The sequence below is a fragment of the Nuphar pumila genome, chromosome 10, assembly GCF_984573655.1.
Source record: "Nuphar pumila chromosome 10, dmNupPumi1.hap1.1, whole genome shotgun sequence".
NCBI lineage: Eukaryota > Viridiplantae > Streptophyta > Magnoliopsida > Nymphaeales > Nymphaeaceae > Nuphar > Nuphar pumila.
This window is the reverse complement of record NC_143258.1, coordinates 48598798-48624394: the sequence shown is the minus strand read 5'-3', so window position 1 is coordinate 48624394 and position 25597 is coordinate 48598798.

The window sequence follows — 25597 nt, the reverse complement described above, 5'->3', positions numbered from 1 at the left end:
TTTTGTTTGATCCTGCCTGCATACAAGACGTTTTGAAGTAGAGACAATTTTTTTTTAAAAAAATGCCCCAACGTAACTGGGGAGTAGGATATTAGACAAAAGAATAAGTAATTGATATTTGACAAATGCACTTTGAAGATAACAAGGGAAATATTAACGATGCACTTCTTGATTGATTCGGGAGGCACTCTGAAATAGATCACTCCTTGTAAGAAGACATTAGACATTTTTTTATAAAAGATGGTGTCAAGCCATAAGGAAAATTGAGAAATTTATTGTTACATTGAAAAGCAGAATAACCCCTTTAAAATGACAGAAACAAAATGAAGGAAGTGATATAGCTTTGGCATCAACCTTCTTCTTCGCGTCCGGAGAGGGTGTTGGCGAGATAGTTGGTTGACTCTCCTTCCTGTCAATAAGCTTTTTGTCAATGCAATCTTGCACGATGTTCTTAAAGATGAAGCAACATTCGATATCATGCCCCGTTGTTCGGTGAAACTTACAAAATCGATCTTTCCATTTGCCTTTTGCGACAGGAGGATCAATATTCTTTGGGAGTTTAACCATTTCCTTGGCCAACATATATTCAAGAATTTTTTCGAGGGGCTGATCTAGAGGAGTAAATTCACGATTGTAACCCCAACCATCACGTTTTATCTTCTGTCGGGTGCTTGCTTTCAGCTGGGAGTTGGATTGGAAAGACTTGGATAGGACAACCAACTGGTCCTTTACTTTATCTTCCACCAGAATATTCTTATCAATGCAGTTCTGGACGATGTTCTTAAGGACGAAGCAGTTCTGTGTCATGCTCCACTGCTTGGTGGAACTTGCAGAGATGGTCTTTGAATCTACCCATAATTGCTGAGGGATCAACGACTTTAGGCAAACGGATCATATCTCTTGCGAGCATATATTCAAGAACACTCTCGAGTATCTGGTCCAGAGGGGTGAACTTGCGATCAGTACTCTAGTCCTTGCGCTTTGGTTTTTCCTGAATTTGCTTTTTATGTTGGTGACTAGATTGGAGAGGCTTGTTGTCTTGCTTGAAGGTATCTCCCTTTTTGCCTCCATTATTGTTTCTATCGAGCTTAGGACCTCCCGTACTACTGATGTTGCTAGTGATATTTTTGGAGAAGGTGACAGGTGTATTCTTTTTTACTGGAGTCTTTCTAGGACTGTCTTCAGCTTGCTCATATATCATCTTAATCATCATTTTCTTGAACAACTGATATGTAGCGGGATCAATGTCAGCACTCTCAGTTTGACTCTGTCCTCTGGCAGATCTTGGAGAATTCATCTCTTCTTGCTTGCTACTAAAATCGCTGATGCACTGATATGGTGGTGTTTCTTGCCTGATCTGATCTGAACCACTTAGGAATACTGATGCTCTCGGCAGAACAAAATGGGCAATTAGCTTTGAAGAATAGCTTTGGGATAAAACAAATAGGGGGAAAAACATTTGATGAGGGTTAGGTTGACAATTTGAAGGATATCCTATTACTAGGGATTGGATCATCGTGGGAATCACGACAATTATGTTGTTATTCTTGTAAAGGAAATAAACAACTGGAATAGGCCTTGTTACCTAGGCGAGGTCGTCAAACCATAATAGAATGAGATTTGTTAAAGGAGAATAATTTTATTAATAATAAGCTTGAGAAAGAGGGGGTAGACAAACAATTTGCCACCACTCATGATAATCAAAAGACACTCGAGGACCAGGAAAAATAGTGAGAGTAACAAAAGAATCCTAGCTATGCTTGGCAGAATGGTACGTTCCAGACCACTGAACGAATTTTAGATCAAACTCTGGCACAACGCCTGACAATAATCGAGCTTTAATGCGCTTCTGTCTCTGTGAGAACTACCTGACACATCGCTCTGGCTGATAATAAACTAAGAAGAAAGGTTCAAGTAACTTGAATCGCTTGCCATATGCATAAGTGTACCGAGGGATGACTCCTGACAGTTGAAGTAATCCCACATGATTTCTTCTTCATGGAGGTTCTCGATCACGAATCTGTACCAAGGTATAGGTAGTGGCTTCTTGCTATTATATCTGAATGAGTTGGCTCGAGTTGGTAAGTGCCGATGGAACCAAGACTATACTGCGTAGATGCACCCTTCTACTAAGATAGAATCTTTGAGCACAAAACGGGTCAATCCGCGGTGTAAGAAGGCAAGCATCGCCTTGGAAATAAAGAGACGGTTGGTCTGCCGACTTCCCCATCTTCGCAAAAGTTGTACTATTCTGATATCAACGTAGTTCTATTCGTCCTGGAAGAAGGCTAGTCCTACAGTGCAAAAAAATATCGCATGTTGAATCCTTTCTCGTGCTGCTCGGGATAAGGAGTCGACTTTTTCAAAAGCTCCATATTGTTGGTATAGCTTAAATGGATCGACATATTGGCTCTCATATACCTCTATCAGTGGCCAGGATCTGCGTCCAGTCATACGGGCTAAAGCATCTCAGGGGTCCAATCCCTTGACATTGATAAAAAAATGTTGCTCTATTGGATCCTCTAGCTGACCAGCTGGATCAGGTAGTCCCATAATATATGAAAATTCGTCCAGTAGTAGAGTCATCTCTCCTCACGGGAACCAAAAGGTATAGGTATGCAGATTCCACTACTCTGCTAATGCCTGAATCAAACTGTCGTTGATGATTTGCTCCCCACTGCTGATGCCAGTTCTAATCTACAGTCACTTAGATGGTCCAAGAACATACGAGAGAAGTTCTTGAGCCTAGAATAATACCACCAGAGAATAAAAGATCCGGTGTTCAGAGTTCGATAATCGGGGAGACTTTGCCGCACCTCATAAGAGATATGGCTCTCAGAAAACACTGAATCAAGCTGACTGGATGCTATCAAGATAGACTGAAAAATAAAGAAGGACAAGACTTGAGGGAAAAACCACACGATTTTTAAAGAATTTGCAGGCAGGATAAAAACAAGGTTGGAACTTCAAGATCCAGAGGGAAGGGAGGATGAAAATCACCTGGAGTTTTGAAGAAAAATGGAGGAATTGTCTGAAAAATCGTCCAGGGTTTGGAAAATAAGAAGGGGATGCTAGGCAGTGCATAAAAATAGATGGAAATAGAGGATTTTGAAAATCGTCCAGTATTTTTAGAAAAATATGAGAAAATAAAGAAAATAAAGGGAAATAAACAAGATACATTCAATCACATCCTGTACAAATAAGTATGCACACACAACATTCTCTAAAGGCTGACTCTAGATGCATAAGTTTTGAAATAGCTGTAGGACCCTAATCCTAACTCTAAGGCTCAGATCATCTGTGTCCAATCATGCTATGCTGATATACTCGAGCAGAGGCCTGATGTACGTGGCAAATAATCATATTCTCTGGTTGTAGGCTCATGTTTTCCAACATCCTTGAGCGCCTGTTGATATACTTTGGACTATAGCCCTCGGTATGTGGCGGGGGCAGTTTAACCCAAATAGGTGGCCCAGTTGTGGGGCTTTGTCCCAAACTATGGTTCTGGAAGAAAGCCCAGCAACGTGAAGACCGGGTAAAGATAGGTGGGTTGGTTTTTGAAATATGATCACATGCAAGAAAACAGAGGACTCTAAGACCTAGAAAGATAGAGTTTTGAAAATTTTGAAGAAGCAAACATTATTTTCAATCAAATCCTAGATTGAGGAGGATTGTATTAGATCTAAATCTAAGTTAGCATGAATAATGTCTCCTCAATCAGTCCTACCAAACCATGCCTAAGTCTACATGCAATCCATATCAACTGGGTTTGATTCTAGGCTCCTAGGTTTACATGATATCATGAAATAAAGACTGAAATTAGTAGAACACAATTTTGATAATTTGAACAAAGCAGAGCATTAGATTGATCAGGCGAAGACAGGTCTCATCAAGGTTGCCAAACCTGTTATCATTGCAAAATTTTACTTTTGCAAGTCAAACTGACCTTTGAAAAAGTTTTTGAAAATAACTCGCCTCCGTTTTAAATGGTTTTTTAATATAGCCTAAGAGTGTAGGGTGATTGTGGCTTAAAAGAAGATGATAAATCTAAATTTCGTTCGTATTTTGACTATGGCAATAAATACAAACTTGATCCGGTTTACCAACTCTCTAGAAGCTAGTTCACGTGTCATTCGTGTAGACCATGGTGAGTTTGAATATGCATGAATCATCATTCATCACACATTGACATTATTATAAAATTAAACTATATGCACATGCAAACTCTAATCTAAGCAGAAATTTAAATTCTTATTCCAAATTTATTTATAATTTACATCACTAATTGAATTTAAATAAAGGAAAGTACAACCTTGAATGTCCCTGCAAAACTAGAAAACTTGTTTAGTGAAGATATGTCGGCTTTTCTAGATTTATCCAGTAATATCTGGAAATTACTAGATTTTGCTAGATATAAACATTTTTCATGTTTTTCCTGATATAAATATAATGAAATGTAAAATAAAATAGAAGAAATAATAAAAATAAATAACTTTAAAATTCGAAATTTGGAGGAAAATAACAAAAATACCTCTGAAAACAAGACTATGACCTTGAAATCAGGGTTTTCAAAAAATATTTTGGTAAAACTTTAAATTTAGGGTTTTAAAAGACTTAAATTAAAACCAAATCGACTATGTAATGTCCTAGCATGATTATAAAAATGAAAAACCTTAAAAATGTGAACTTATATAAAAAAATTTAGAAATATCATAAAAATCATGATTTTGCCAGTGTTTCGGGATCCTACGGGCACCCTGTTTTGCAATATAATCATTTTGAGCATCAAATGAATTTCAAAATTAATAAAAACAGACACCTGTACTTCTGATAACCCTAAAATTAAATTGGAATCATAAAAATATATTTCAATCTGAAATTTGAACAAAAAAAATAAAATATGCTTTTTTTACCCGCGGGCACGTATCTGTCATAGTGTCAGACCCAAATCAGGATTCAATTCACCATGGAAATTCATAAAATTTTATAGAGCTATAATAGACAGAAAAACAAAGATTTTCCTTATTAAGATTAGAAAAATCATTTTTGGTTAGGGAGATATCATTCTGGCAATCTGTACTTGAATTTAACAAATATGAAATATATCAAAACAGATACTTCCGGCTTCAAATACAAGGAAAAATAGCAAACCACATCATAAAATTATAAAATTTTAGCAATGAATTGCAAATAGATAGATAAAGAGTTTCTCTTTTTTATAGAGCATTGATCAGATCTCCAGTTAGGGATATACGATCAACACAAGTCAAATTAGGGTTTGAATAAAGCATAACGACTTCTGAGAAATAGATCTTACTTTCTGACAGAGGAAAAATAGCAGACAAAAATATAAAAATATAAGAAAATTACAGTAAATAATATACACTAATACAAAGCTACTGCAATTTATGGATTGCAAATCGAACCTCGGATGACTGAAATATTGCATCTCTAAGTTATACCTGAATTTTAATAGCGATTTTAAGTAACAGGAATCACGACTCGACTTTGTATTTTTCTGATAGGGTTTCCGAACCCAAAATCTTCGGATTTTTTTTATAGGGAGCTAATGACATATCCGGACTAACCATAAAAAAATCAGAATTTTCTACCAAAGATTTAAATACGAAATAACATGATTTCTACAGACCTAGAATCAAAACATACGAAAATCCAATAAAACACTAAAAACAACTAACCTAAACATGAAAATCAATAAAAAAATACATAAACAACATAAAAAAATTCAATTTGATGTTGAAATATATAAATAAACATTAATATGACAAGAAAATAAAAAAATATAGGGAATCCATGGCTGAAATTGATTTACCCTTTGAAAATATGGATTTAGCCCATTTAACGGAAAAATCTCATATTTCATTGGTTAAAAACATAGAAAATGTACCTCTAAACGATTCTAACAGATTATAATCCTAGAAAACATCCTCAAACTGAGTTAGATCATGTTCTTCAGTCGATTTTGGGGTTCTTGGATGAAACCCATGGTTAAAATCCATGAACAAAGGGGGCGCCCATGGTGAAATCCATTGAAAAATCATAAAAAAATAATAAAAAGCATGAAATAAGGTATAAAAAATTACCTTGGGGGCTGCAACTGCAATGGAGGAAGGAGGAGGTGCTAGAGAGGAGAGAGAATGTAAAACCCATGAATTAGTTCAAAACCCACGATGCGCCTACATAGAAAGGAAACACGTTTCCTTTTTACATAGAATCTGGAACGACTTAAAAATGGATAAATACAATAAAGTTGACATACTTTGCAACGAAATCAATAATAGCACAAGTGGTGGGGTTCGTTGCCCCTTTGGTGGAAAATCACGGTTCGAAACCCCCAATGCACGGAATACTTTTTTGCATAAAAAGGTCACGTTTAACCTTGTGGAAATGGTAAAAACGTGGGCTCAAAGTTTTAGCCTACATTTTTGGCTTTTTCTCCACCAAAAATGTGAGAGGAGTTGTTACTCCTCTCACTTTACCAAAAGATAAGGAGAATCCCATGTAACATGGGATGATGGGTACCACAAAAGAGAAGATGGTCGAAGTTAGAAGAAAATTTAGCGAAGGAAGTGAGGGGCATTAAGGGAAATGCTCTAAGCCCACAAACCGTGGGAGTGGGTGGACGTTCATAGAGATTTCAAAAGGTTTTGAAATGCTACTTTTAGGGAGTTAAAATAAGGAAGGAACTTAGGGAAATCGTGTTACACGATTTTGACTCTCTCTCTCTCTCTCTCTCTTTCTCCTTCCTCTCCTCTTTCCCATCCCTTAGGTACACTTTGTAGCATTGGTTGCAACCATTGGATCTGCAGCAAAGAGGTGGTAGCCTACATCTAACACATTTTTCATCCTTCTCCAAACCGATTTTTTTTTAGGTAGGTTTTACATTGCCTTGTTTGCATGCATAGCACAAGGGTGCTTATACACGTAGGATGTTCCAGATCTGGTTATGATATGAACATCAGCCATAGAGTTATTTCAAAGAGTTGAAAAGCTTTGGATGAGGTATGACAGTTTTTTTTTTTAAAAACGTTTTTTTAGCAAAGGCTTAAAAAAATAAAAACCAAGATCCTTGTGTATAAATTATATTTAACGATTTTAAAGGATTCATTGATGTTTTATTTATGTTAAATCAATATTTAATGTCTGTGATTCATGTTATAACTGAGAGGCTAATGTCTCTTGAAAGAAAGACGTTTTTGAGGAAAAGCCTCAAAACCCTAAGATTGATCATATAGCAATATATGTGATGATTTTTTTTATGCTTAGTTATTGGGTTTGATTTAAATATGATGCATATGGACATTACCTGATTGTTAAGTTTTCCTCTGTTATCTTTTGTTCTTGTTAAGTGCTCTATATGATGAGAATATGATGGTGTCTATTAGAGGACACACATGCCATATGTGTGTTCTTTTTTTTTCATTTTTTTGTTAGAAATCTATTTCGGTTCAGATCATAAACCATCCATGATAGGAAATACATGCTAAAATCTCTTATGTGCAATATTTTGGTTTAACGTCATTAAAACTTGAAGTCTTTTGGGGCTTTGCTGTGTAGAATATTATGAACATGCTTGACACTCTCTAAATCTTTATTTTTTTGTTGTGGCAACCACGGTTTAGATGAATTTCCCTAAACTAGAATATCGTTGTTTCCTGTTCAAAATCTGTTCTCTTCTCTTGATGTCAAATCTGACCCTCATTGGGTTCAGACTGACACCCCTTACGATTCTGTAATATATTAGTTTTTTTTTATTGCTATCTTGAGTACAAAACAACACACGGATAGGAGGCGTTACATTGACACCTCTATTGCTGTTAAAGTAGATTCAGTTGTTGATTCACCAGATTTTATTTTCTTGCTAATCTTATTTAGGCATTTTTGGATACTATCGAACTATAACACAACCTCGGTTTGATGCCCTTTGAAGTGTTAACATAAATGATTATACGCTTGAGGCTAAATCGACTTGAAACTGCAACTATGATATACTACCACGTCTCTTACAACATGTTGCTTGTTGGGCCACACAGAGCTTCAAATAAGGTGATTTAGAAAGGGGATCACTGTTGGCAAGTGTGCGGTCATTGACCATGTAACCAACTTGTTTTTTTTTTCTCTCTAAATCAGGGACTAGGCCACGTGATTCTTCCTCTCCCCTTTTCTTTGTTCATGGGATGATATGTTCTTCAAGGTGCCACTATGAATATAATTTATTCTTTTCCAAGATCTTTGTGGTCAATCCCTGTGTCAATCAAAAAGGCCTAACATTACTAAATTATTTCTACCTAGTTGGAACAGGTTACCAACCATAACTATCATAACCATTCAGGGCTGCAACTTTTATTACTTGGTTGGACTCAAAGTAGGGTAAGGTTGGGTGTGCCCTTAATCTAGCTCAATGGTATTTATATTTATTTCCTTGAGTTTGCAGTGAGCAAATGGCTGGTCAAACCAGTCTGTTAGCTCTTGTGAGTACTATGCCAATGCCTTCTAATGGACCATGATAGTTATGTTGTAAGTTTCATTTCTTTTGAGTAGCTAGAACATTTCGTGGTTATGTTATAAATGATTTCCTAATGGCTAATATAGATGTACTTTACATCAAAAGTTTACATTTCATAAGTACATCGTTTACTTTTGTTAAATGGATACTTGCATGAATGTTGAGTGTGTGTTTTGAAAGTGAACAAAAAAAAACATACTTAATGAGGATGGTCATGCCCAATGTCATCCCGACAGAGAATTTGATATAACGAGATGAATATATATGCTACCCCATGGGTTGAACTTGTGCACTTCTTGTGTGCTTGAGATAGTCACTCTATAAGCAAGTAAAACAAAGCATTTGTGGAGTAGACTCATTTTAGGTCACATGCAGTTGTATTTATGCTCATATTTTTAATGTTTTGGTGTTGATGACGATACTACTATTACAGCATGATATGTAGTGACAAAGTGTTTTCTTGAATTTCAACTATTTGTTCTAATAATTGGATGATTCTTTATTGACCTGCATTTTATGTATGCATACAATGTCAATGTAATTTCCTAAAGGGGGGGGGGGGGGGGAGTTTGACCCTCTGATATTACTGTTTTACAGATGCAGTGAAATGAGCTACAGAACTGTTGCAAAATTGCTGCGGGGAGACATGTGAACCATCTGATCCTTTTCAAATACTGTTGACATTTGTCATTGTTTTATCATTACCACTCTGATTGTTTTACCATAAATAATTTGAGTACTGAATAAAAATTATTCCAATTTTTGTATAGTATGATTCATTGTTTCAATACCTGTAACTCACCCAACTTATCTGACTCAAACTAAAAGAATATTTCCGCTATGATTAAAAAAAAAATTGACATGTATTTTTGAGTTAGAATTTTGGGGCGTTACAGAGAAGCTCCAAGATTTCTCAAAAGAAAGCAATAGGGGTCGACCCCCCTTGGACCCTCTATTTATAGAAAATAAATTAGGTCTTCTAAAAGTGTCCCTAAAAAGATGGATTTCTTAAAGTAGGGGGGGGGGGATTTTTTCTAGAGAGGATTTAACCTAATCAAACCCTAATTACTAACCTATCTAAGCCCTAATCCAAACCCTAAAATACTCCAAATGTGGCACCACCCCTTGTGGGCCTCATTTGGGTTTTTGAAAAACCTAATTTTTACAGCTTTAAAATCAAAGTTGAAAACAAAAAGTAAAAATGGAAGTTCAAAAAACAAACTTTGACTCACCTAGACATCTAACCTAAATAGGACACTGACTAACCCTAAACTAACCCTTACTCTCTCAAATATGGGCCACACAGAGTGGGACCCACTTGATTTTCTTAGAAACAATTTTAAGACTTGAAAATGGGGGTTTTCAAAAGAGGGTTAAAAAAAATCAAATTAAAATTGAATGTTTTCAAACCAAATAGAATTTTGATTGGATCAAAACTTCTTCAGATGTGGCGCCAACTGAGTGGGATCCGCACCAGGGTTTTGAAAAAGTTAAAATAAAGAGCGAAAGTGACTTTAAGATGGAGTTAAAATCAACAGATGGACTTCAAAGGTTTTTTAAAATAGAGTTCTAAGCAAATTGAAACTCTAAGCCAGAGTTCTGAATCAATTACGACTCAAAGATTTTAGAGTTTTGAAATACAAAAATGAGGGTATTTTTAAAAGATTTTATCAAAATTGGTAAAAATAAGTTCAAAAACACAGTCAGGGTTAGAGTCCTAACTTAACTAAAACTCTGAAATAGAGTCCCGAATCAACCAAAACTCTGCAAAATTGACTAATTTTGGAAAAACCAATGGAGAAAATGGAAATGGAGGTAGAAACAAGATTCAAAATAGAGTGAGTCCTGATCAGATTAGGACTCTGAGACAGAGTCCTGATCAGACTGAAACTCTAGATTTTGAGTCTTTTCTGAAAGAATTTTTGAAAACCAATGAAAATGGCAACAAACAGTAAAATCAGAACAGAGTCCTGGTTCAACTGGGACTCTGGGGACAAAGTCTTAATTTGACTAGGACTCTTAAAATTTTGGATTTTCTGAGAAAACAAACACGATGATTTTGAAAAATAGGTGAAAATAAGATAAAATTGAAGTCCGATTCAGAGTCCTGATCTAACTAGGACTCTAAAGAAGAGTTCTAATTTGACTAAAACTCTGAGAATTTTGGTTTTCCAGAAAGCAAATGATGAGATTTTAAAAAGAACTTTTGAAAATCAGTGAAAATAAAGTGAGAAAATGAACTCAGAATAGAGTCCTGATTCGATCAGAACTAGAATAGAATCTCAGAATTTTAAAATTTTATGATGAGGGTGTAACAATTTTGATTTCTGAAGAGATAAATGAGAAGATTTTTAAAAGATTCTCTCGAAATTGAAATCAGGGTCAAAGTTCTGATCCCACTAGGACTCTTTGAACAAAGTTCTGGTTCAACTAAAACTCTGAGTTTTTGACTTATTTCAAAAGATTTTGAAAGATTTGGTTAAAAATAAGTAGAATATCAACAAAAGATAGAGTCCTAATCCGATCGAAACTCTGAGGAAGAGTCCTAATCTGACCGAAACTCTGGAATTTTAGACAAAAATGAAAGATTTTGACAAATTTTTTTGAAAGTAAGTAAAAATAGAGATAAAAAGCAGAGTCCTAGTCCAACTGAAATTCCGTGATAGAGTCTTAATCCAATTGCGACTCTAAGATTTTGGCTCTTTTGAAAGTCAGATGAGAAGGTTTTCAAAAATAAGTGAAGAACAGGAGTAAAGGATGAAATCGGGATATAGTCATGATCTGATTAGGACTCTGGAAAAGAGTCCTAATTTGATTGGGACTCTAAGATTTTTGCCAAAATGAAAGATTTTGAAAGATTTTCTCAAAAATAGCTAAAAATGTCAAAGAAAGGTAGAGTCTTGATCCGACTAGGACTTTGGAAAAAGAGTCCTGATCCAACTAGGACTCTAAGATTTTGGCCAAAATAAAAAAGAATGAGCAAAGAATATGACTACAACTGGTTACAAAATCAAAATGAAGTTTTGAAAAGATTAAAAAAGATGAAAAGATAGAGTCTTGATCCAACTAGGACTCTGAAATTTTTGAGAAATCTGATAAATGAAGGAATCCAGAATCAACACCACCTAGAGGGTCTCATCTGAGAATTAAAATCAATTAAAATTGAGTTTAAAACGAATCCAGATTGTTTTATGAGAAAAACACTTCAAAATATAAGATCCTAGGGGTTGGCAAATGGGAAAATGTCAATTTAAAACCCAGGTATTTGAAATTGATTTGGAAAGAAAAGTTTTAAAACTCGAACTTGGATTCAATATTTGAAAACAAGAGTGTTGGATCTCGATAATGAGATGCAATGCTATGTAATGCAATGAAATGATATGCCAAATGCATGCAGTGATATACAATGACATATGAAATGTAAACCCTGGATGAGGGACATGGAATCTCGGACCCCTGACAGAGACAAAGAATTTGGAGATTCTCATCTGAGGATGAGAACTGACAATTGAAATTGAGCTGAAATAAAGATTGAATCTTGATTGTAGGATGAAATATTAATTTTTTTGTAAAATTTGGGCTATGAATAGCCCTGGCTCAGATTTCAACCAACTAGTTCCTCTGAAGACTACAAAGAGTGGGTTCCAGTGGCAGGAGGCAGGTGTTTGTGAATGAGGGTGAAAATTTGGGGTGTTTATATATGCCTCTTTTGCTACTAAGCCGATTGAAAGTCGAGCTTAGTGGCAAATAAAAATACACCAAATTTGGACTATAAAAATGCCTCAGTTAGAAGAATCTGATCGAGTATGAAAGAATTGACTCTGATGGTAATGGTAGATATGGAATGGAGAATAAAGAAGAAAATTTACCTCATCAAAATGAGGCTCAGGCTTAGCCCTTAACCTGGATGGGACAAAAAATATCTTGTGGAAGAACGAGATTCAGGCTTAACCTTAACCTGAAAGGGGACGATACCTCATAAAAAAATGAGGCTCAGACTTAACCCTTAACCTGAAAGGGGACGATACGTCGTGGAAAAATGAGGCTCAGGCTTAACCCTTAACCTGAAAGGGACGATACCTCGTGGAAAAATGAGGCTCAGACTTAACCCTTAACCTGAAAGGGACGATACCTCATGGAAAAATGAGGCTCAGGCAGGGTTCTCTAAAGCTTGAAAAAGGATTGCTCTTGGGTGCCTCATTGCTGAGACTGAATGACTTTTAAGACAGATGACCTTTTGCAAAAACATTTTAGGTTTAACCCTTACCCTGAACGAGAACTGTCTATGGTGGGATAGTGGGAAACATAAGAAAGTGTGTGAATCTGAGAGCCCAGGCGCTCAGATCAAAACAAGAAGGAAAATATCTTGGACAACTCCCGTTATCCGATCCTAAAAGGGATAAAAACAATGCCAAGACATATCAGAATAGACATCGAACTCTAACTTCATGTCGGGATAACTTGAAAATATCGCCAATAGGATAAAAATTGTAGTTGATTCAAGATAATTAAAATGTAAGCACATTTATATGAAAAATATATTCCCTCTTTCTACCTAGAGTATTACCTCCATCTGGGCTAACTCCGTAGAATCTAGAATCAAAATCAAATTTATTGTTGTTGAGTTTTTTCAAGGAAGCTATCAATTTCCTCGATATGAAAAGCAAAAAATTTGTTCTCAGTATCATAAAAGCAATTAATGAAAGGATATTGATAAAAGAATTTCACATAAATAAAGATGATTCTTGGCAATTTGGCAGTTTGATATCTGGGGTTTTCCCATGATGATCTTTTGCGCTCCTATGAGACTTAAAAAAATGAGTCTTCCTTGGGGTTTGGCGAGAATTCTATCACATCAGCCTTCAACTTAGCTGTGCTTTGATTTTCCTTGGAAGGACACGTCACAAACTCTTTCAACTCGGAGATGTTCCACATCTTCTTTGGTCCCAAGAATTATATTAAGGATGTTGTCTTTTTTAATTGAAGTATCTTGATAATCTTTTGTGCTCTTTTGAGACATGAAAGGTGAGTTTCTTGGGATTGGGCGAGAATCTCATCACATCAACCTTCAACTTGGCTGTGCTTTGCTTTTCCTTGGAAGGACACATCACAAACTCTTTCAACTTGGAGATGTTCCACATCTTCTTTGATCCCAAGAATTAAATCAATAAAATGGTCTCTTTGTATGAAAATCTCTTTATGATAACAATGATTAAATATCTTTTAGGGATTGTCGGGAGGTTCATCACACTAGCCTTCAACTTGACGATGTTTTAAACTTTCCCTGAAAGGACACGTCATAAGCTCCTTCATCTCGGAGATGATCTGAGTCTTCTTTGGCCCCGGGGGTCTAGCTTATTCAACAATCTTCAACTTGACGATGATTGAGAGATCCCTTTTGCAGATAGTTGATTATAGCTTGATTGATTGAAGAGATATGAAATTGAGTGGATTCTTTTTATCACCCAGGATATTTTCATTGCCTTATTGCTAGAAGAATAATCTTTAAAATGTGTCATAGCTATGATCAATATCAATTCACTTATGGCTTTTCAACATCATTGAATTTTTCTTTCGCCAGTCATATCAAGGATTTTTCTTCATCCTTTTAGTTGACCACCAGAAAAGCTTGAATTTTATTCTTTCTTCTCAAAAGCTTTGTCCTTTTGAAGGGAATACTGAATGTAATATGAGGTACAATTTTGTGCAATAAAGACTTTGAGATCAACAACTATTTTTCATGACAAATTGGCAAAGTATTCTTGGAATCCTTGGTGAAAGAAATCACTTGAATTCTAAATGATACATCTGTGGCTAGATTCTCCTCTTCTTTCCCCAAAGGAGAGACTCAGGCTTGACCCTTACCTGAACGGGTAACGAAAGATACTTCTGTCTTCCCCAAAGAGGAGGTGCTTGCAAAATGAACTTTTGAAGAGAAATAAAGTTTTTGTCAAAATTCCCTATTTCTAGGCTTCTCTTATGAAAATGGGGCCGCAAACAAAGGCTAGGAAGAATATCATAGAGGAGCGAGTCCATCACACTCTCCTTGGAAAAAGGGTCCTTGATGACGGGATGGCCTAACAAAAGACATTTAGGGTTACAAGGAGAACGAGCTTCCGTCGAAACTCTCCCTGGAAAAAGGGTTCCTTGTGTGACAATAAAGATTATTTTGCAAACTGTTCGTGAAGCACGAGTCTCTTCAAACTCTTCCTAAAAGGGGTTCAACGAACGAACAATAAAGACATGCGAAAAGAACGAGCTCTCTCAAACTCTTCTTGAAAAAAGGGTCCCTCGCAAGAGAAAATGATTAATAATTGATTTTAAGCTAATTGGCGGACAAATTCAACACGAAGGTCAAATCTTGAAAAACCATAATTGCCGGATGCGACCTGAAGGTCGAAAAATAAGGATTGTCTTTGATAGAATTTGATAACTCAAAGTTTTGCTTGATAAAATTGATGACCCGAATGTCGCTCGTCAAAAATTGTTGACCCAAAGGTCGATTAGACTGAAATTGATTGACCCAATAGTCAGATTGATAGAACTGATGTTGATTAGTATTGTAAACACCCCAAATTTTTACCCTCATCCAGTGTTTACATTTCATATGTCACTACATATAATTGCATGCATTCGACATATCATTTCATTTCATTGCATAGCATTGCATGTCATTTCATTTCATAATCGCAATCCAGAACTCCTGTTTTTAAAATATTGAATCCAGATTCGAGTTTTAAAACTTTTCTTGCAAAATCAATTTCAAAACCGGGGTTTTAAATTGACATTTTTGCCATTTGCCAACCCCCAAGATCTTATATTTCAAAATGTTTTCCTCAGAAAACAATCTGGATTCATTTTAAATTCAATTTAAATTCTCAGATAAGACCCATTTAGGTGGTGTCACTTCTGGATTCCTTTATTTATCAAAAATTTTAGAGTCCTAGTTGGATCAAGACTCTTTTTCCAGAGTCATAGTCAGATCAGAACTCTACCTTTTACTACCCCTTTTTACCTATTTTTGAGAAAACCTTTCAAAATCTTTCGTTTTGGCCAAAATCCCAGAGTCCTAGTTAGATTAGGACTCTTTTTTAAGAATTCTAGTCGGATCAAGACTCTTTTTCAGAGTTTTAGTCGGATTAGGATTCTATCTTTCATTGCTATTTTAGCTATTTTCAATCAAGTCTTTTAAAAATCTTTTAAAATGAGTCAAAAACTCAAAGTTTTAGTCAAACCAGGACTTTATTCAAAGAGTCCCAGTTGAATCACGACTCTGACCCTGATTTTATTTTTGAGAGAATCTTTTCAAAATCTTCTTATTTATCTTTCTAAATTTCAAAATTGTTACACCTTTACCATGAAATTTCAAGATTCTGGGATTTTACCCCAGAGTCCTGATCAAGTCAGGACTTTATCCGAGAGTCTTGATCGAATCAGGACTCTGCCCAGAGTTTATTGTCTCACTTCGTTTTCACTAGTTTTCAAAAGTTCTGTTTAAATCTCATCATTTGTTTCTCAAAAAACCAAAAATTCTTAAAGCTTTAGTCAAATTAGGACTCTTCGTCAGAGTCCTAGTCAGATCAGGACTTTGAACCGGACATCAATTTTATCTTATTTCTCACTTGTTTTCAAAATCCTCATTTGTTTTCTCAGAAAATCCAAAAAATCTGAGAGTCCTAGTCCGATTAGGACTCTTTCCTCAGAGTCCCAGCTGGATCATAACTCTATTTGATTTCAATACTTGTTATTTTCACTGTTTTCACAAGTTCTTTCATTTGTTTTTTAGAAAATACCAAAAAAAAATCAAGAATTTCAGTCCAATCAAGCCTCTGTCCCAGAGTCTTAATCCAGTTAGGAGTCTATTCTTAAGTCTTGTTTTTACTTCCGTTTTCATTTCTTTTCATTTGTTTTTCAAAAATTAGGTCATCTTGCAGAGTCCAGTTAATTCAGGACTTTATTTCGGAGTTTCGGTTGAGTTAGGACTCTAACCCTGACTGTGTTTTCTGACTTATTTGATGAAATTATTCAAAAACCTTTTTCATCTGGCTTTCAAAATCCTAAAATCTCAGAGTCCTAAAATTTCAAGACTCTATCCTAGAGTTTCAGTTCGATTAGGACTCTATTTTCAAGCCTTTAAATTTTATTTATTGATTTTAACCCATTTTCAAAGCTATTTTCAGTCTTTATTTCAAATTTTCAAAACTTTGATGTGGGGCCCACTCAGTTGGCGCCATATCTAGAAGAGTTCTTACCCAGTCAAGACTCTGTGCAATTTCAAAACTTTCAATTGCAAGTTTACTTTTGAAACTCTTTTGAAAAGCTGCTCATTTTCAAGTTTTAAAATCGTTTTTTAAAATTCAAGTGAGGCCCACTCGGGGTGGCGCCACATTTGATAAAGTCAGGGTTAGTGAATGTCCTACTTAGGTTAGGAATCTAGAAGAGTCCAAACTTGATTTTAAAAGTCATATTTTTTTACTTTAGATTTTAACTTTGATTTTAAAGTTTTAAATTAGGGTTTTTTGAAAAACGCCAAGTGGCACCACATTTAGATTTTTTTAGGGTTTTTTAGAGTCTAATTAAGAGTCAATTAGGGTTAGCTAATTAGGGTTATAGTTAGGTTAGAAGCCTCTAAGAAAATCGTTGCTCCTTAGTGGATTTATTAGAAAGAGTCCTGAAAAAAAGAAAAATCTCTTAATTAACCCTAATTAAGTGACTTTTTGAAAACCTATAAAAGGGGGACTTCAAGAGGTCAAAAAAGTCTCTTTTCTCTCTCAAATTTTTGTGGCCTCTCTCCAGCACCTCTCCTTTTTCCATTGAAGCTGCAACCACCCAAGGTAAGTTTTTTATATTTTTTTTCATGTTTTTATTATGTTTTATGCTTTTTATCATGGATTTAACCATTATCGCCCCTTGAGTTCATGGATTCAACCATGATTTTGGACCAAGAACCCTAAAATCGACCCAAGAAAGTGATCTAACTCAGATTGATGGGTTTTTCAAGGATTCTAATCCATTAGAATTGATGAGAGGTATATTTTCTATATTCTTAACCGATGAAAGATGCGATTTACCCGTTAAATGGGCTAAATCCATCATTTCAAAGGTAAAATCAATTTTCATCATATATTCCCTGTATTTTTTTTATTGTCATATTAATGTTTATTTCATGTGTTTCAACATTAAATTAAATTTTGTTTTGCTGTTTAGGTATTGTTTTATTGTTTTTCATTGATAAATCATGTTTTTTTAGGGCTTTTTAGATTTTCGTGTCTTTTGATTTTAGATTCATAGAAATCATACTGCTTCGTATTTAAATATTTGTTAGAAATTTCTGATTTTTTTATATGTAATCCATGCATATATCATTGAGTCTCTGTAAAAAAATCAGAGGTTTTAGGATTCGAGAACCCTGTCGAATTGGGATTCCTATTGCTAAAAATCGTTATTCATGTTCAAGTATAACTTGCAGTGATGTTATTTTTGTCATCCGAGATCCGATTTGAGATCTGTAAATTGAAGTAGCTTTGTGTTAGGGTATAGTATTTACTGTAATTTTATTATAATTTTCTGCACTTTTTGCTATTTTTCCTTTGTCAAAAAGTCAGATCCATGTTTTAGAACTCGTTATGATTTGTTAAAACCCTAACTCAACTTGTGTTGATTATATCTCTCTAACCGGAGATCCAATCATTGATTTATAAAAAGAAAAATTCCTTGTTTGCATGTCCTCTATTCACTGTTGAAATCCTAGAATTTTCTGATGTATTCTGCTATTTTTCTCTATATTTAAAACTGGAAGCATCTGTTTTGATAAATTTTATATTTGTTATAATTGATCAAATATTGCCAGAACAATATCTCCCTAATCAGAGATGATTTTTCTAATATGTAAATAGGAGAATCTTTGTTTTTTGTCTAGTAGTTCTCTGTAAAATTTTATAAATTTCCATGGTAGATTGACCCCTGATTCGGGTCTAACACTGAAACAGGTACGTGCTTGTAGGTAAAAATAGCATATTTTAGGGTTTTTAAGCAATTTTCGTATTTACATTATGTCAAAATTTGATCTTTCTGTTTCTAGATTAATTTTAGGGTTATAAGGAGTGCAAACATTGATTTTTATCAATTTTGGATATCATTTGATGCTTGGATGAGTTAAATTGCAAAATAGGGTGCCTGTAGGATCCCGAAACATTGACAAAATTGTGATTTTCATGATATTTTTAATTTTTTATGTATAAGTTCCTATTTTTAGGGTTTAGTATGTTTTTAATCATATTAGGGTATTTTATACTCGATTTTTTGTGTATTTGATTTTATTTCAACCTCAAATCTCAAGTTTTTACCAAAATATTTTCTTGAAACCCTGATTTCAAGGCTATAGTCTTGCTATCAGGGGCATTTTGGTCATTTAACCTCATTTTCGAAATTCTTAACTTGAATTTTCTTATTTTTAATCATATAATATCATCTTATGTTTGATTTATTTTCATTTGAATTCCAAAACCTCATTTTTACAAAACATTTTTCTAAAAAACCTTGATTTCAAGGCCATAGTCTTGCTGACAGGGGCATTTTGGTTATTTTGACCCCAATTTCGAATTTCAAATTTCAAATTTCTAAGTTTTATCTTTTGAATTTTCATTATATGTTTCTTATGTTTATATCAGGGAAGTATGAACTAGGTTTACATCTGGATAATATCTGATAATCTCTAATATTTTCGGATAAATCCAGATAAACCTACATTTTTGTGCTAACTTGTTTTCTAGTTTTGCAGGGATAGTTCAAGGCTGTATTTTCCTTTTTTTAAATTCAATTAGTGTTGTACATTGTAAATACATTTGGAATAAGATTTACATTTTCTGCTTAGAATATGAAGCATTGCATATAGTTTAATTATGCAAATATCAATACTTGATGTATGTCAATTCATGCATATTTTTACAAATTCACCATGGTCTACATGAATGGCATGTGCACAAGGTCTTAGGGAGTTGACAAACTTTGGAGGAATTCGTATTTATGGCCATAGTCAGAATACGAATGAGACACAGATTTTTGATCTTTGTATTAGCCACATTCAGCCTACACTCTTAGGCTAACTTCAAAATGCACTGCATTTCTAAAAAATACAAAAAGATTTTCTCAATTCCTTAAAACCATGTATTTCAAATCCATATTCATTCATTTCATTCAATTTGCAAATTCCAATTCTAATTCAGAGAAATCGATTTTCTCAAAATTTTCTAAGTCTTACTCAGAAATTGATTTTCTCAAAACTCTGAACTTTCAAGTATTTCTCAAGCTCAATTCACGATTTTCCAAGTCTTAACAATTTCAATTTCCAAATTCTAATTCAGAGAAATCAAATTTTTCCAAAGTTATTTGAAATTTCTCAAAAATCAATTTTCTTAAAACACTTTAATTCCTTCAAAAATCGATTTTCATTTTCTTTAAAAATATTCTCTCAACATGACTCACGATTTTCAAAGTGTTATATTTTCCAAGAATTTTCAAGTATTTCAAATATTCAAAGCAAACATCATGTTTTCAAATCTGCATTTTCTGAATATCATCGCACATGTCTGATTCTTTGTGCATTTAGGAATTAGAACATTGATTTAGATAAGTTGAGTAAAGCAAAGCACCAGATTGATCCTTGGTTCAATTACCCCTGGTAAAGGTGCCAGAAATGGTTGAACCTAGTACCGACAGGCGAGTCCCATTCCTCAAAATTTTCTCGCATTTTAAAACGGAGGCGAGTTATTTTCAAAAAAACTTTTTCAAAGGTCAGTTTGACTTGCAAAAGTAAAATTTTGTGATGATAACAAGTATAAAGATTGAATTTAAAAGGATGACCAATACAACTACAGGATTTGGTAAAAGAACCAAGGCGAGGTTGGATTTTATAAAAAGACTAATTTGAAAATTGGATTTAACCAGACCGGTGTAAAACTGGGTTTGGCAAGAAGACTCAAATCATAATTTAGATCTTCAAGAAAAAACTAGATAAATTGGATTTTGAAAGAAAATTCGAATCGAAACTCAGATCTTCTAGACCAATTACTAAATTTGTAGGAAAGTTCGAGTAGAAGTTTGAATCTTTAAAGGAAAGCTAGACGAATTGGATTTGGAAGAAAAATCGAGTCGAAACTCTGATTTTCTAGACCAATTATGGCATTTAAATTGGATTTGGAAGAAAATTCGAGTCAGAACTCGGATCTTCTAGACCAATTTCTAAATTTGAAGGAAAGTTCGACCAGTATGAATGGGATTCAGAGAGTTTGACCAGTTAAAATCGGACTTAGGAAGTTGGACCAGTAAAAACTGGATTCAGGAAGTTTGACAGTAAGAACTGGATTTAGGAAGTAAGCTTCACCTGAAGGTTGATTTCTACATGATCGAAAAAAATGGTTTTGATAAAAGACTCATCTTGAAGGTCAAATTTGAAAAATATTGGTGTTTAGGAAACGCTTGATGATTGTGATGTGAGATTTTCAATCTTCACCCTCACGATGACCTGGACAAATGCCGGGGTCTCAGGATTTATCCCTCATCCTGAATGGGTAGGGAATAAATTTGAGAAGAATTTTGAGGAAGTCATAGAAAATGATTCAGGTTTATCCCTTAACCCGAGTGGGAAAAGTTTGATGCAAATGCAAATTGATGAAGATGAATGCAAATGAATGCAAAATGATGAAAATGGATGCACATGCGTGCAAAATGAGAGATTTGTTTGATCTTGTCTGCATACAGAATGTTTTGAAGACAATTTTCAAAATAATGCCCCAGTGTAATAGGGGAAGCAAATTTTGGATAAAAGGAAGATATTTGACTTTTGGAGGATGCTTTTCGAAGGTAACAAAGCAACTGACTTTTGATTGATTTAGGAATGACTCTAAAGAGGGTCATTCCTCATGAGAGACATTTTGCAAGAGAAACAAGGAAAATTGATGCTTTATTGATATACTAGAAAATAAACTGATAGAAGAATAGGGTCTATATCTTCTTTTCACAATGAAAAAAAAAGTGAGATGGAAAAGATGAGAGCATTAGTATCATCATTCTTCTTTGTGTTCATGTAAGATAGTTGATTGATCTTCTGACTCAACTCTTACAAGCAATCCTTTGTCGATGCAATCCTGCACGATATTCTTGAAGTCAAAACAATGTTCTATGCCATGCCTCAATGCTCGGTGATATTTGTAGGATTTATTCTTCTATTTCTGCAAAGTGACAAAAGGATCGACAACCTTTGGAAGTCTGACCATATTTTTGGCCAACATATACTCAAGCATGCTCTCAAGTGTCTGATCTAATGGAGTGAATTGGCGATCATATCTCCATCCTTCATGCTTTGGCTTCTTTCGAATGCTTTCTTTCTACTGGGAGCAGGCTCAAAGGGATTTGGCCAGGACAGCCGGCTGGTCTGCTGTTTTGTTTTCCCCTAGAATTTTCTTATCAATGCGATTATGGACGATGTTTTTGAGGACAAAACAATTTTCTGTGTCGTGTCCTATTGCACGATGAAACTTGCAAAATTGTTCTTTGAATCTACCCATGATTGTCGGAAGATCGACAACTCTTGGTAAACAAACTGTGTCTTTTAAGAGCAAATATTCTAGAACAGTCTCGAGTTTCTGGCCCAAAGGGGTGAACTTTCGATCAGTGCTCCAATCTTTGTGTTTTGGTTTTTCCTGACTGTTCCTTTTTTGCTGAAGGCTGGACTGGAGAGGTCGATCATTCTGCTTGAAGGTGCTTCCCTTTTTGCCTTTATTGCTACTTTTGTCGATTCTGGATCTTCCTATGCTACTGCCGTCGTTGTTACCCTTGATGTTCACAGAGAAAGTGACTGGTGTCATCTCCTTGGCTGGCTCTTTTTTGGTGCTTGACTCGGGTAACTCTAATAACATTTTTGTCATCATCTTTTGAAACATCCTGTACATGACTGGATCAATGTCATTTTTGCTTGTCTGGTCTTGCTTCTTGACTGGTCTCGGGGAGCTCATCTCTTCGACACTGCTTGGCGATGTTCTCTTTCCTGACCTTGTTTAAACCATGGTGAAATGTAAGTGCTCTCTGCAGAACAAAATGGGCAATTAGCTTTGAAGAATAGCTTTGGAATAAAACAAATAGGGGAGAAAACATTTGATGAGGGTTAGGTTGACAATTTAAAGGATATCCCATTACCAGGGATTGGGTCATCGTTAGAATCACGACAACTGCGTTGATATTCTTTGTAAAAAGAGATAAACAACTGAAATATGTCTTGTTACCTAGGTGAGGTCGTTAATCCATAAAATAATGAGAATTGTTGAAGGAGAATAATTTTATTAATAATAAGCTTGAGAAAGAGGGGCGGACAAACAATTTGCCACCACTCCTTATAATCAGAAGACACTCGAGGACCAGGAAAAATAGTAAGGGTGACAAAAGAATCCCGACTATGCTTGGCAGAATGATATGTTCCAGACCACTGAGCAGACTTTAGATCGAACTCTGACACGATGCCTGACAATAACCGAGCTTCAATGCACTTCTGTCTCTGCGAGAACTGTCTGACATATCGCTCTGGCTGATAATAAACTGAAAAGAACAGTCTGAGTAACTTGAATTGCTTGCCATATGCATAGGTGTATCGAGGGAGTGACTCATGGCGGTTGAAGTAATCCCACACAATTTCTTCTTCATGGAGGTTCTCGATCATGAACTTGTACCGAGCAATGGGTAATGGCTTCTTGCTGTTATATCTGAATGAGCTAGCTCGAGTTGGTACATGTTGAATGAATTAAGACTGTAGTGCATAGATGCACCCTTCTACTAGGATCGAATCTTTGAGCACAAAATGGGTCAATCCGCGATATAAAAAGGCAAGCGCGGCCATGGCAATAGAGAGCTGGTTGGTCTGTCGACTTTCCCATCTTCGCAAAAACTGTACTATTTTGATATCCACATAGTTCTGTCTATCCTGAAAGAAGGCTAGTCCTACTGTGCACAAGATCATAGCATGTTGTACTCTCTCTCGAGCTGTTCGGGATAAGGAGTCGATTGCTTCAAATGCTCCATACTGTTGGTATAATTCAAACATATCGACATATTGGTTCTCATATGCTTGCATCAGTGGCCAGGATCTGCGTCCAGTGATATGAGCTAAAGCATCTCGGCGGTCAAGTCCCTTGACATTGATCAGAAATTGCTGCTCTATCGGATCATCGGGCTGACCAACTGGCTCAGGCAGACCCATAATCTCTGAAAATTCATCCAACAACAGGGTCATCTCTCCCCATGGGAACCAAAAGGTACAATTATGCAGATTCCACCGCTCTGCTAATGCTTGAATCAAACTGCCGTTGATGATCTGTTCCCCCACTGCTGATGCCAGTTTTAATTCGCAATCACTCAAATGGTCCGGGAACATACAAGAGAAGTTCTTGAGCCAAGAATAGTACCACCGGGGAATGAAAGGTCTCGTGTTCAGAGTTTGATAATCAGGGAGACCATGCCGCACCTCATAGAAGATATGGCCTTCAGGAAAGACTGAATCAAGTTGACTGGATGCCATCAGGATAGACTGAAAAATAAAGAAGAGGTAAGGACAAGACTTGAGGAAAAACCACAAGATTTTTAAAGAAATTGCAGGCAGCATAAAAAAAACAAGTTGAAATTTGAGATCCAGAGGAAAGGAAGGATGAAAACCACCTGGAGTTTTAAAGAAAATAAAGGTTTTGGGAAAATCGTCCAAGGTTTGAAAAATAAGAAAAGGATGTTAGATAGGACATGAAAATAGATGGAAATAAGAGATTTTGAAAATCATCCAGTATTTTTTGAAAAAATCATGTAAAATATGAGAAAATAAAGGGAAATAATTAGGGTACATTCAATGACATCATGCACAAACAAGTAGGCACATAGAACATTCCCTAAAAGTTGACTCTAGATGAACATGTTTTGAAATAGCTGTAGGACCCTAATCCAAACTCTAAGATTCAGATCATCTGTGTCCAATCATGCTATGCCAATATACTCAAGCCAAGGCTCGATGTACGTGGCATAAAATCAATTTATTCGATTCTAGGTTCATGTTTTCCAACATCCTTAAGCACCTGTCGATATACTTTGAACTATGGCCCTCGGTACGTGGCAGAAGGGTTTTAATCCAAATAAATAGCCCAGTTGTGAGGCTTTATCCCAAACTATGGTTCTGAAAGAAAGCCCAGCAACGTGAAGACCGAGTAAAGATAGGTGGGTTGGTTTTTAAAATATGATCACATGCAAGAAAACATAGGGCTCTAAGACCTAGAGAGATAGAGTTTTAAAATTTTTGAAGAAACAAACATTGTTTTTAATCAAATCCTAGATTGAGGAGGATTGTATTAGACCTAAATCTATATGAGCATGAATAATGTCTCCTCAATCAGTCCTACCAAACCATGCCTAAGTCTACATGCAATCCAGGTCAACTGGGTTTAAGTCTAGGCTCCTAGGTTCACATGATATCATGAAACAAAAGCTGACATTTAGTAGAACACGATTTTTACAATTTGAACAAAGCAGAGCATCAAATTGATCAGGTGAAGACAGGTCCCATCTCAGTCGCCAAACCTGTCATCATTGCAAAATTTTACTTTTGCAAGTCAAACTGACTTTTGAAAAAGATTTTGAAAATAACTCACCTTCATTTTAAAATGCAGGATAATTCTGAAGAATGGGACTCGCCTGTCGGTACGAGGTTCAACCATTCCTAGCACCTTCACCAGGGGTAATTGAACCAAGGATCAATCTAGTGCTTTGCTTTGCTCAACTTGTCTAAACTGATGTTCTATTACCTAAATGCATAAAGAATCAGGCATGTGCTATGAATTTTAGAAAATGCAGGTTTGGAAACATGATGTTTGCTTTGAATATTTGAAAAAGAGAACACTTTGAAAATCGTGAACCACATTGGAAAATGCTCTTTGAAGAAAGAGAAAGTCAATTTCTGAAGAAAAGTAGACCCTTTGAGGAAGTTGAATTCTGGAAAAAGACTTAGAGATTTTGAGAAAATGATTTCTGAGAAAGTTCAAGATC